General features: G+C 41.3%; 1 long non-coding RNA gene across 1 annotated transcript; it reads right to left on the reverse strand.

Annotated features, from left to right (window-relative positions):
* Window positions 1-8,253: 8,253 nt before the first annotated feature.
* On the reverse strand, window positions 8,254-9,592 carry LOC136354970 (uncharacterized). The gene is made up of 3 exons (XR_010738916.1): window positions 9,383-9,592; window positions 8,888-9,042; window positions 8,254-8,697 (listed from the first exon to the last, which is right to left on the reverse strand). It is a non-coding gene; the product is annotated as an uncharacterized lncRNA (long non-coding RNA).
* Between the last annotated feature and the right edge of the window lie 3,791 nt (window positions 9,593-13,383).

The following is a 13,383-nucleotide window of genomic DNA, read 5'->3' on the forward strand; positions in this document are numbered from 1 at the left end:
ACCGAGTCTAAAATTCATCCCTCAATAAAAAATACCAGTTGTTTCCCATCTTATCGTACCGCGTCACCTTTGGTCACTAGGCGGCGCAGTATAGTGACTGATTTTGACTAACGTGTTGAGTAGGGCTCACGTGAGCCCCACATGTTAGCGGCCAACTCTTCTCCATCCTATCTCTCTCTTCCCCATCTCTCTAGGGCAACGCACAGTGGCCAGCAGGGGAGGTGCTGATGGCGTGCCTCGGGTAGTACCATCGGGCGCTAAGGACATGAGTGTTGATGCGAAAAACACACACTGGCCTGGAAGATCTGCTTAACTCCTGTGCAGGTCCAAAATCTTGCTTTTAGGTTCGTGAGCGTGCCATTTGATTTGATCCTGCAATCAACAAGAATAAAGACAAGAAAACCGCGGTTAAATCCAGCAACTAGCCGATCGGCTAGTTGCCGATGACATATCATTTATCTTCAAGCCGATGTCATGTTGGAATCGATCGACAGTAGTGAATGAATAAGATAAAACTAAATCTACTCGATCGGCTGTAGATATTAACAACATATAATCTTTACTTTGGTACATATTTAGACTAAGTGATTGGGATAGATCGGTCGCCATGTCGAGACAGTATAAATCACTTAAGTCGAAATATATACTAAAGTACCGATTATATAGGCGTTTATAGCATAGCCGATCAGATAGATTTAGCATGTATCGGTTAATACTCCGATACCACTCTATATTAAGATATCGAAACAAGTAAGATATATCAAACAAGAAACTTAATATACTTTTAATGCAACAAGATCTTAATATAAAGGACAGACTTAGCATAACAAACAAGCATATGAGATAAAAATAGCTAAATAAGGTAAGATCGGTTGAAACTCCGACACTATCTCTATTGATGATCATGAAACAAGCTAGATATTACAATTATAGATAGAACTTAATAGATTAAACTCAACCGATGCAACATTAAGCATAAAGATAACTATAAGATCTAAACAAGATGATGAAAACCTCTCAGAGATGGTAGATATACGATATAATCTAGATTAATAACGAGATCTAACTCTATCGGCTACTCCCAACAAAAGAAACCAGCCGATGGCAAGTTATATAGCGCAACTAACAGAGATTATAAAGTATATATGATAACTCGACGAATTACATAAACAAGATTAGAGTGTCATAAAGATGGAACCACTAATCCCGAGAATGCAAACCGCCATGACAACTTTACCTCTAGTTGAAGATCGAATCGATACAGCTCAACCCGAAAGCAAGAACTCGTCGAAATAGAACAAAAGTAAAAAAGGGTGGCGATGCGCCGAAATTGTTATTGAACTGTGTGTTATTGATTACATTGGGTTCGGGTCATATTTATACCCGAGATACATGATATGCCCTTGCCGGACACGACTCTTATCTCTAACAAACTCTAAGATACACATAAGTCTTTACGACAGACTTTTGCCCAAACATATCTCTAAGGAAATTACATAAAATATCCTAATTAATAGATACAATTGCCCATCTGAGAGCTTATCTCCGTCGTGGCAATCCTTGTTAAGCACGTCGATCGATTCTAGAAGCAGTTTCACAACCGTCTTTATCAGAATCGGCTGTATCGGCTATATCGGCTATATCAGCTATATCGGCTATCCTTTGTCCAATCCATCTTAGCCGATGCAGACTCCAGCCGATGCCTTCGCAGCCGATGCATATTCTGTTCTTCAAATCTAACTCTTTGTCGAATCCGCTTCGATTCCAATGTCGAATCTGGTTCATATCTTACCAAATTTGGTCATTAACAATGTGCAAGGACTACGTGTACACAGCAGCGCCATCCTCGGGGAAGGCACCGCTGTTGTAGATGACATAGAGCGAGCTCAGCGTTGCCTTTGTTGCTCAATGCTTACTCCCAGCGACCGGGAGCAGCATCAATGCAACCTCCCATCCTCCTCCCACTTCTCCTCCTCTTTCTCTTCATCGTCTCACTTGAACCAGTTCTCTCCTGTCACCACACATCGCCGCCGCTTGCCACCGAGATTCTCAACATCGCTGCATCGTTGCCCCCGAGCATGGGCCGCAGTGTCCACGGAGGTCGTGTCACTCCACCAGTCCACCACCGTGTCCACCGAGGTTGTGGGGGAGCATGAGGAGGGGCTGGCTCTGTGGCTCCACTCTTGGGGCTTCTTGCCAAAGGAGCAGGGATGGCACCAGAGCTACAGGTCTCTTGTGCTAGCCCTACCCCGTCGCGACTTGGCGTGTATTGCGGCAGTATCTGCACCTGCGGCACGGCAGAATCCATCGTCGCCATCGGCTACGACCACGACAATGAGTGGCTCTTCATCGGCACCATTGGTGTGCTTGCCCTTGTGTTGATGCAAAAAAAAAACACACACTAGCCTGCAAGATCTGCTTAGCTCTAGTGTAGGTCCAAGATGTTGATGAGATGCGAGCGTGCCAGTCAGTTTGATCCTGTAACTGATAAGATATGTAAACAACAGATAAAACAGCCGATTGCCCAATCGGCTGACAAGCCGATGGAGTAATTCCAGCCGATAGCTGATATTAGCCGATGCCAATTCCAGCCGATGTCGATAGGGTTTTGAGCAATCGATTATATGTCTAATGTAGATAATCCAATGGAAACCAATCGACTAATAATAGTATGATAGGATAAGTACTGATTCGATGGTTAAAGCATGCATCGGCTAAAAGTCCGATATCATAAAATCCAATTGATTTAGATAAATAGTGAAACATTTGTTACAATCGGCTAAATCCAACTTGTATGTAGTCTTTATAAGCCGATACAACGTCCAGATAACTTATCGGCTAGTACCCCAATAAAACGCTAGCATGAACCTATCGGCTTAACGAGAATTATATTATCAACAACAATCTAGTAGGTCGGACCTAACCGATGCAACACGAGATTATATATTATAATCTAATACTCGATGAGCCGATAAATCTGTCTAATGTGATGGATATAACAAATCTATTTATAACAGCATTGTGATTGAAGAGATATATCGGCTAAGACAGAAGATCAGACCTAACCAAGCCAGTCCCAACTAAACCGATGCATCTCTAAACACAATGTAATTAGAGATAGAATTGAGATATCAGGTAGGCAAATATATCAACCAAACCAGAGCAATCCAAGAGATCGAAGCGATGCAGCCTTGAACAACACCAATGTAGCTGATAGATTCACCAGTGTTGACGGAACGTAGGACTTACCCCTTCGCCGAAGATAGAACTGAACTGATGCAGCCCCGCGTCAGGTGCCAAATTCCGCCGGTTGATAAGTAAAACCTCAGAAAAGAGGGTGGTGATGCACCAAGAGTAGTATTGATCGAGAGATAAATTACAATGACCCCAGGTGTACATATTTATACCTATTGGTAGATACTAGTCCTTGTAGGACAAGAAAGAAACTTTCCTAAACATAAAAGGAAAATATAAAGTCCTTATCGGACACTAAACACACTTTTCTAAAGATAAAAGAAAACTAAACCCTGGCTAATTAATAGATAAACTAGCATGTCAAATCCTCCTTGAACTTAGACTCTTCTAGATAAGCTTCCTTTAATTGATCTTTATCCGAATCCATCAAGAATACAACTGGTGGTGATTGATAGTTTCCATTGGTCGATTCTAGAACTTAGAAGCCGATACTAACTCTAAACCGATGATTACTCCGGGCTTACCAAATTTTATCGTTAACACCTTGGTGGCGGGCCACTCTCCTTCCCCTCCTAGATCTCCACCACCTCCTTCTCCTACTGCCTTGTCGACCGCGACTCTTGGTCACCCACACTCCAGTTCGACGACTTTGCCGAAGACGAGGTGAGACAACGTACGTGGAGCTGTGCGACGTGTTCGTCCGGGGCATCCAGTCCTTGTCGGCACCTTCGGCGTGTCACTATTCGATATGCGCTACGACCTATCGAACCGGACTAGCGTGGAAGTTCCTACAGTGTTGCTGCGGTTCACGGGTGGCAGTGAGCTGTGGCTCGCGGTTCACGGGTGGCAGTGAGCTATGGCTCCTAGCGAATACGATATATGATATGTCCCTTAACTTTCAAAACTAGTGTAAATAAGGTTTCAAGACGGTTTGGATAGCAATTTCGGCTGACGTAACGTTAGGTATTTAAAGTAAAAAAAAAAATGGTGAGCCCACATATCACGTGCACCGTGTCGGCTTCCGCCACCGGTTTGGGAAGGAGAAGCGGCTCCGCGACGGCCTCGCGGTTGACGGCATCGGGCAAGACGGGCACAAGAAGCGGCTCCGTACCTTCTTGATCTGGTCCCACATGTCCTCCGCCGTGACATCGCCGTAGTTTGACGGGCCCATCGTGAAGCGCGGGCAGCCGGTGACGCGCGGACACTGTCGATCTCCTGCGATGCGATCACGAACGTCACCGGAGGCTGCCCGTCCACCGTCCTGCATTCGGCCATCCACCGACGTATCATCATCTCATTCCCAGAGTATCAAATACGACAACATGAAGATGAACGCACCTGTGATGGAGGAGGACATCATGGACGTTGTTGCGAACTCTGCGTAAGAAACAACGGCACAGTTGCAAGAAGCAACGAGTCCATTAATTAACTGATTAAAATTGGCGACAAACGTAATGCCAATATCATTAATTACATCATTCTAGAGCTCATGTGATTTCCAGTCGGTTGTGATTTCCCTCCAACTGAATTCTTCATGATGAACAGAGCCAAAGGTGAGATTTTTTTTACATGAAAATGCTGTCTTTTTCTAAAGAACTTGGTGTTGGTTTGCACTTACTGCCCATGTGCTATGTCAACGCCATGTAGGCACTACGTCAGCCGAAACCGTCATCCAAACTGCCTTGGGTTCTTATTTACACTGGTTTTGGGAGTTGATGAACACGTCATATCTCGTATTACGGTTTAGGGACGTATTTCAAACTCGGCGATAAATTGAGAGACATAAAGTAAAGAAAAAATTCCATATATACCCCTGAAAATATACTCAATCCCTTCAATACCTCTGAATTTGGCCTCATCCCTTATATACCCCTGAGTTTTCATTTTAATCTCCTCTATACCCATCTCCGTTAGTTGACCATTAGTTGACCGTTAAATATTTTAAAATGGCTATATTACCCATCCTATACATATGTGGTACCTACCCAATAAATTTTCATATGAAAAAATTAACTTATACAAAATACAAGCAATATAATCATTTAGTGCCCAACTTAAAAAATAAAACTTATTATTTTTTATTTTTTAAAAATTATGATTAAATCCATACATTAGTTTCACCAGAAAATTAAGAGCAAAAACTAAATGTTATTTAGGTATAAATTTTTGGGAAGATATACGAAATTCATCAAATTTGATCTGAAATTTATTTAAATTATTTAAATTTTTTTTCTAATTTGTGATAAACTAATTACATCCCCTTTGTTTTTTCATAACGAATATTTTTTCACTAAATATTTGTTGAAAAGTAATTTTCAAATTTTATGCTGAACTTTTTTTTACAATAAATCTTTTTTATTTTAATGAAATAATGTTTTATTTTTAAAAATCATAACAAATATTTAGTAATTTATTCCTTATTGGTTTTCACAACTCAAATAATTTACACATAAAACTTTTTTAGCTTTTAACAATATACCAAGGACAATAAAGTAATTTTTACAATAACTAACGGTCAAACTAATGGTCAACTAACGGAATGGGTATGTAAGGGATCCAAATAAAAACTCAGGGGGTATATAAGAGATCAAACAAATTTCAGGGGCGTAAAAGGGATTGGGTGAAATTACATGGGCATGTAGAGAATTGGACCTAAAGTAAACTTACTCCTTACTGAAATGGCCTGGTCTGGGCTTTCACTAAAATTAAGCTTGATCAGCTGCTTCTTGGGGCCTGTTTAATAAGGATAAGTCTAGCGGCAAGGCGCTTCTGTCGCTGGCCAGGCCGTCCTCCGGCGCAGGCGCTGTGATTCCTCCAGCATCCTCCAAACCGTTGGCCGTGTTACCGGTTGGCAACAAGGCCCCGAGGAGATGAACTAGCGCCGTGCCGAGAGGTGCCTCAACTACTATACCCAGAGAAATTCTTGTCGGGCCACAAGTGCGTGGAGAAGGCATCTATCTTGCGGTGTACGATGAGGAACACACGCCCATGTTCTAAACTGATTAAGATACAAATTTTTACTCGGTTTACATTAGCATGTTTTTTAAATTGCTAAACGATATGTTTCATGTGAAAACTTTCTACGTAAAGATTACTATAAAAATCAAATAAATCAATTTTTCAAGTTTTTAATAATTAAAACTTAATTAATTATGTGCTAATGACTTGTCTCATTATGACAGCTCTTTTGCAGGAGTTCAATGACGTGTTCCAACTTTGACCCTTGGGGTCTTCTGCGGCCCGCTCGCCGTCGGGAGCACCACATTCATCTGCTCCTCCTAGGACTGGGCCGGTTCGTCCTCGCCAAGGCTCTAGCACCATATTCATTCAGCAGCACATGGTGCGCAGTTGGCCAGTTGCTGAAAATGAAAAACGAAGAAAAGTGAGCGCCCAGCGCTATCATGTGCTGCTGGTCAAGAAGCACGACTACACGTGGTGTTTCTGCATTGACTATTGCGACCTGAGTGACAAGATAATGCACGACAAATATCCCATTCTGGTCATCGATCGATGAACTCCTTGACGAGCTGAAGGGAGCTTGATCTTTGTAGTGGTTTGCACCAAGGCCCATTTTAGTTCTAAAAACTTTTTCCTAAAAACATCATATCAGATTTTTGATATATGTATAGAACATTAAATATAGATAAAAATAAAAACTATTTGTATAATTTACATGAAAATCGCAAGACGAATCTTTTAAGTCTAATTAGTTCATGATTAACCATAAGTGTTACAGTAACCCACATGTGCTAATGATGGCTTAGTTAGGCTCAAAAGATTCGTCTCGTGGTTTCCAACGAGCTATGAAATTATTTTTTCATTCGTGACTAAAAACCCTTTCCGACATCCGGTCAAACGTTCGATATAACACCAAAAAAAAAATTCTTTTTTTTGAACTAAACAGGCCCAAGTACTGATATGCACGTTCCAATGTATAGAACACGGCGTTTCACACCAATTCCTCGTCACGCCGTTCGGACTGAGGAATGTGCCTGCGACGAACTCTTCCTGGATGCCAAGCTAGCGCGGCCTATGAACGGGAGCTCATCAGCTTGGTCAACGCGGCCGGTAGGGCATTGGCGGGCGTATCTTTGTACTGTTTCATCACCATCCGGACGGACCACTTCAGTGTGAAATATCTGCTCGATCAGCGCCTGCACCACCATCCAGCAGCAGCAATATATGCATGAGAAAATTGTTTGGTAAATGTTTTCTTACCTACTGTACCCGACAAGGAATATAGGGCTGTGTTCGCACTCCCTAGCATGCAAAACGAAGCAGCGTTTAGTGTATAATTAATTAAGTATTAGCTAAAATAAAATTGAAAAATGTATTAATATGACTTTTTTAAAGTAACTTTCAAATAGAAATTTTTTTTTGCAAAAAACGCATTGTTTAGCAGTTTGAAAAGCGTGAACGCGAAAAACGAGGGAGGTGAGTTGGAAAAGTAGAGATAAGAACTCAACCGTGTGCTTCATTGCTTTTGATTGAATGCATCATGTCATATTAGTTATTACGCTTCATAGGCAGTATGCATGATAACAGGGGCGGATCCATATCATATCAATATTAGAGGAGGAACTCATCTCCTTTTTTCTTCAACCCCCTTCTCTTCCTCCTCTCTTCTCCCCCCTTCTTTCTCCTTCCATCAATGTGATCCACACGGTAGGGAGACTCGAGTACTCCCAGCACCTACGCTTGATCCGTCCTTTCTTGATAAAAACATCACTTCTTCCACTATTTATGTGTACAAATTTTTTCATGACCCATCTTTCATCTGCGTATCAATTCTCTTAGGACATGGTGTCCCATTATTAATTAGCTATTTTCCATAAAAAACGAATTACATTTTTATCCAGCATGCATGAGCATGATGTTCGAGTACATCAAAATATGTATACAGCAAGATACACATGAAAACAAATTAATCTTAGTCACTCTCGTGACCAAAATTAATCTAACCGCATCTAATACTAGATGATACCCCGCGCGATGCTGCGGAATACTATGTGAAAAAAGTAGTATGATTGAAGGAAAGATATAAAAATAAAGCCAATCTACCAAAGGAATTCTATAGTTTGATTGGTATATAATATGTCTGCCATATAAGCAATCTAACAGGGTCATGTATAAGTTCAAATGACGGTTATGTTGTTCAGAGAGTATATACAATATAGCCGGTAGGAAAGAAAAAATAATTGTATGGTTTGTTTATGAGAGATTAAAGAAAAAAAATGCTTCTTGCTAATCTGGTATAGGAAGTGCATAGGCAAGTGAACTGATAATCACTTGAAGGTGTGTCAATCCATAGCGTGAGCGAGCTTGATATCACCAGATAGTGATGTTCCCTTCGATTTGCTGTAAACATTGAGAAAACATATATTGACTATATTTATAAGATGAAACCAAGTTTATATATCAGCTAGCTCATGCAAGACGAAGGCCTTAGTCTGAAGGGACTGGATTTGAATCATGTCTTCCATCCAATGGTCTGGTGCTGGACTGAAACAATTCAAGTTCTAGCTGAATAAACAACAGTGCACATATATAGTAATGAAAAACGGATTCAATACAAAAAAAAAAAGAGTTAACCATCAAAGATGGATAAGGTAGTTTTTACAAAATCTCTGTATATCTGAATATATAATAAAATAATGATGGTAAGCTTGGCAAATTGCAATTTCATACGTACATGATACATATATCGATGGAACCCAAAGTACTGAATTTCCTGATTGATTGCTCTGCAACAGGAGATGGAAGTCATGGAACCCCCAAATGAATTGCTCGATCGACTGATCCAGAACAGGACAATATATATGCCTTTCAGCGTGATGCTTCTTCCACCTGCAGTAAATTTGGGGATCATCATCAGAATTTACACACAAAATCCAACAAATAAAATGTCAAGTAAATTTTCACAGGTGCATTACATTCCGAAGCAAACCAACAACAGAAAAGGCAAGAGAAAATTCTGATAAAACAAAGGAGCACACGTAAAGTAGATACACAAATAAGAAACGGTATGCGAGGAAAGGAGGGTGAGAGGAATAAAAATGGCACCCGCCAGGTCGCCAATGAAACGGAAGAGGATTGATGATGATGCAGGTATATGCCCATGGAAGATGTAATACAAACAGAAACAGATATAGAAGAGGATATAAAGCAATCCATTTTAATGACACACGTTATCAACTCATCAAATGAGGAGGCGAGAAGACCAGGAAGCAACGGGATAGGAAGCTGGGAGACGGCGGGAGAGGAAGTGGCGCTATACATTGGTGGGCGTCGACGGTTTTCTGGGAGGCGGAGCCGACCCAATGTAGAGGAAGCGGAGTGGTGGGGGAGGAAAGGACGCTGCGTGCAGTGGGGGGTGCAAGGCTGGGAGCGGCGCGAGAGGAGCGCAAGCGGCGCCACGTTCCACGCGTGCTTTTGTGGGGAGGGTAGCGAACAGTCAATGGTCTTGGTGGGGAAGAGACGGGAGGTGCTTTTGGGCTTTCACGTGTGGGCTATGCTAAGCAGGATCCATGTTGTTAGGATTGGACTGTGCTGACCAAGATCCAGACCATTGGTACTTGATCCAACGGTTACTATTTATTTGGATGAACCACATAACAGCAAAATAGGTAATAACTACACTAAGTGAGGATCACTTATATAGTATTATAGGATAACTGGCTATTAAGTAATTAATGCAGCACCAATATAACTGCTCGATCGTCAGTTTATCCTGCTGGCTCTCTATGGCCAAAAAAAAAAAGAATCAATTAATTAATTAGCCTCCATATATCTCTTATACCGATTGCAGGGTGCAAACCCTAGCAGCACATTGGGCCACATGGCCAAACCTAGAAGCAAAGTTTACATGTCTTAGACACGCGCCACGTGGCCGCGTGCTATTGCAAGGTTCGGTTCGCACTCGCATCTATTGGATTATGAATCAACGGTAGAGATGGTCAAAGGACGTAACTGTAAAATTTGATCTTTCAAGGGTGTTTAGCGCAAAAGCTGGCATCCATTCTAGAGAAATTCTCCCCTCTTCTCGCCGGAAGAAAATTCCTACACTCATATGAAGGACTTAGTCCCCTTACGTGACACGTGTCCATTCCGACGATTCGCGAACCGCCTCCGACGTTGGCCACCGTCGCACCTCGCCGATTCCCATCCCTAAAAACCCTAGCCCACAGAGCCTCCCTCTTCACTGCACCTGTGAACGCGCCTGCGCCGGCGAAGGAGCATGGATGCTGCGAGCGCGGCCATGCGGCGCGGCGCGCATCTGCAGTAGGCACGACGAGGGCATGGGTCGGGTGGTTGACCCCTTGGCTCGATGAGCGGCCCAAGGGCTACCTCTTCAAGCGGTCGTCGCCGCTGGCAGGGGAGTTCCGTAAGTGGGTGGACTAGGAGCTTCCATGCTACCTCACCGTCGTCATTCTCGGCATCAGGCTCAACACAAAGCCCAACCTCACCCTGCAGACCTGGCCGCACTAGAAAGGGCGCAAACAGGCAACAGCAACAGGAGCTGCTGGTGTCCGTGGAGGCCCAGGCCGAGTGATTTGCACACCTCAGGTCACCTCAAAACCTACACTGCGTTTGTTTTGCTTCCAATTAGATTGTTGAGACTTGAGATGTGCGGGCTAAACACTGTGTTGTTGTTTTTGTTTGATGGATTTTAATTTTATCCGATGATGGCGAATGCCCTGAATATTCTGAAATGCTTTTCAATTGTATCATTTCCCCCTCTTTAGATATGCCGCACTGCAATTTTTTTTGTGAGCACAATTAGAATTTAACTTGTCTCTCCCATTCCCAAATAACTTGCTTGCACTTGCAGATTTTGTATTCGGGTTTGGTAGAGCATAAATCAATTGTCGTGATGAATCCTGAAGCCAATCTCTGAACAAAAATAGCTATCCCTCTTGCCGAATATGATGGCATTGTTAGGATCTCTAAAAATAACTTAGAAACATGCCACAATGGATAATTATGTACTGTAGCACCGGTGGCTATTATATATAAACCTACCTCTTTTTTATTTTGCTTAAATTTCTCTCCAGTTCATTACTTCATTTCATGCCAAGTTGCCAATTATCCTATCAATTTATTTTACCCATCCGTTCAAGAAACTATCACTTAACATGAGACATGCATTGTATTGTCATTAGTTTTAAAGGACATACTTTTACCATCACCTGGCAAACCATAGAGCATATTAAGGTCAGATAGCATGATATCTAGGGTTCTTAGCTGCTACCATAGATCATGACCATAGTGCTTTGTTTTTTGTTTTCCATTTTCTCGGTGTCTTGCTAATCATATAGCTAAGATTTTTTTTTCCCAAATACCAGTTCCGAGAAACCTAACAGCTCTTTATATTCGTCCACACTCCACAACAATTAAACACACATGCAGAGAAATATAAAGGCTCCTTTGAGTAGGAATATTTATGTTTTCAATTCCATTTGCCTAAAACTAACGATCAGGTTAGGGAAGACAAGAAAATAGATTTTTATTTTGTCAATTTTGAATATTTTAGCTGATCAGGTTTTGTTATCATGATGAATAATGTCCGTGAATATAATGTCTTGTCTTCCCTGCAAGGCTTCTGAATATAATTTTCTATTGGTAAACTTCCTTGATATATGTTCTGATGGTTTGTCATGACAACCTGTACGATGAACGATTCCTGTTCTTCCAGCAACTCCTTCTTCTTGCATTCAAGAACGCGAATTTGGTTCTGAAAAAGAAGTATATGTACTTTATCTCTGTATGACTGCACTTGCATGCCACTGACACACTCACGGTGGGCTGGCCGCTCATCGATGACCAGAAGCCGGTCTTGGAGCGCGGCAAGTTCACACTCAGATTCTTCCAACCTCAAGGTAATTAAAATTGATCGTCCTCTTCTCCGATCCACGCACAATTTTAGTTGTTCATTACCTTAATTAAATCAGTGTCCCTTAGGGTTGTTTGATTGAGTGAAATTAATTTTGCATGGTACATAACAACTGCAACTTGAGAAACATATCCCTTATAATATGCTAGCATGAACCATGCTGGTCTAGATGAAAACATGTTTATTTAGCAACTCAGAAAAAAAAGAGAATCTCATCGGTGCAGAAAATCAGCACTACAATTTTGCACAACTGCCTGCAGAAAATATTCCTTACTACTAGTAAGGCAGTAACAAAGATTTCTCTTGCCTTCATTTCTCTCTTTCTTATTACCAGGAATGGAAGGCCAAATCACTTTTGTTGTTCGTGAAAATTGTAAGGTTATAACTTAGATACCTTTTTATACTCAGGGTATCATGAAATTTAGATGGTGATGTTCTTTGTATAGGACCGCCTGTGCCTTTGGAGATTAAAAAAGCATATTTCAATTTGTTATCCCCTTTTCCACTTTGCAGCCATTTTGTTGGTCCATTTTTTTATCCCTTTTGATGCTACTATATGGTGTGCTTGATAATAGTTGATAAACAAAGGGATTCTTTTCAGGCTGCAAAAGGCTAAAGGCATATGCTTGATGATTTGTTCATCAATTTTTTCTTTCAGTTTTGTTATAGCTATTAATTGATACCATTTTTTATTGCAACGCATTATTAGCATATGGTATTATCACTTACTGATGTGTAATTTTAACTTTGACATTTCTTACTTAGTGCAGAAAATTCATCGAAAATAATCATGCCATTACTTGGCATCAGTCCCCATCATCTGTGTCCTCATCTTACATGGGGTGAGCTCGAATAGTTTGTCATGGACATATAAGAGTGAAACTAAAAGCTATGTATTCGATGACTATGTACGGATAATAAGGATATCACACTTCTCCCTAGTTGGCTTGGTGATATAATCGCTCCTTTCAGTCCTATCACACGGTGGCTTGCTGAGTTATTACCTACTCTGGCTTGTTAAGGCTCACGAGCTAGCTCGCTATCTCTAATGAGTTTTAAAGCCAGCTCGGCTCGTATAAAAATGAAACAAGTCGAGTCGAGCCGAGCTTGTCACGACCTGAGCGAGCTAACGAGCCATGAGCTTTTTGTCTACCCTTAATAGTAATCAATACTTTTATGGTAATGATCATGTATAGTAACATGTATTTTGTTTCTAATTTGCCTCGCTGCACTGGCAACATTGCAGCTAGAGTTGATAATGATTTTTAATTTTTTGCCATTCACTCCTGTTCATA

The sequence above is a fragment of the Oryza sativa genome, chromosome 1 (assembly GCF_034140825.1).
Source record: "Oryza sativa Japonica Group chromosome 1, ASM3414082v1".
In the NCBI taxonomy this organism is placed as follows: domain Eukaryota; kingdom Viridiplantae; phylum Streptophyta; class Magnoliopsida; order Poales; family Poaceae; genus Oryza; species Oryza sativa.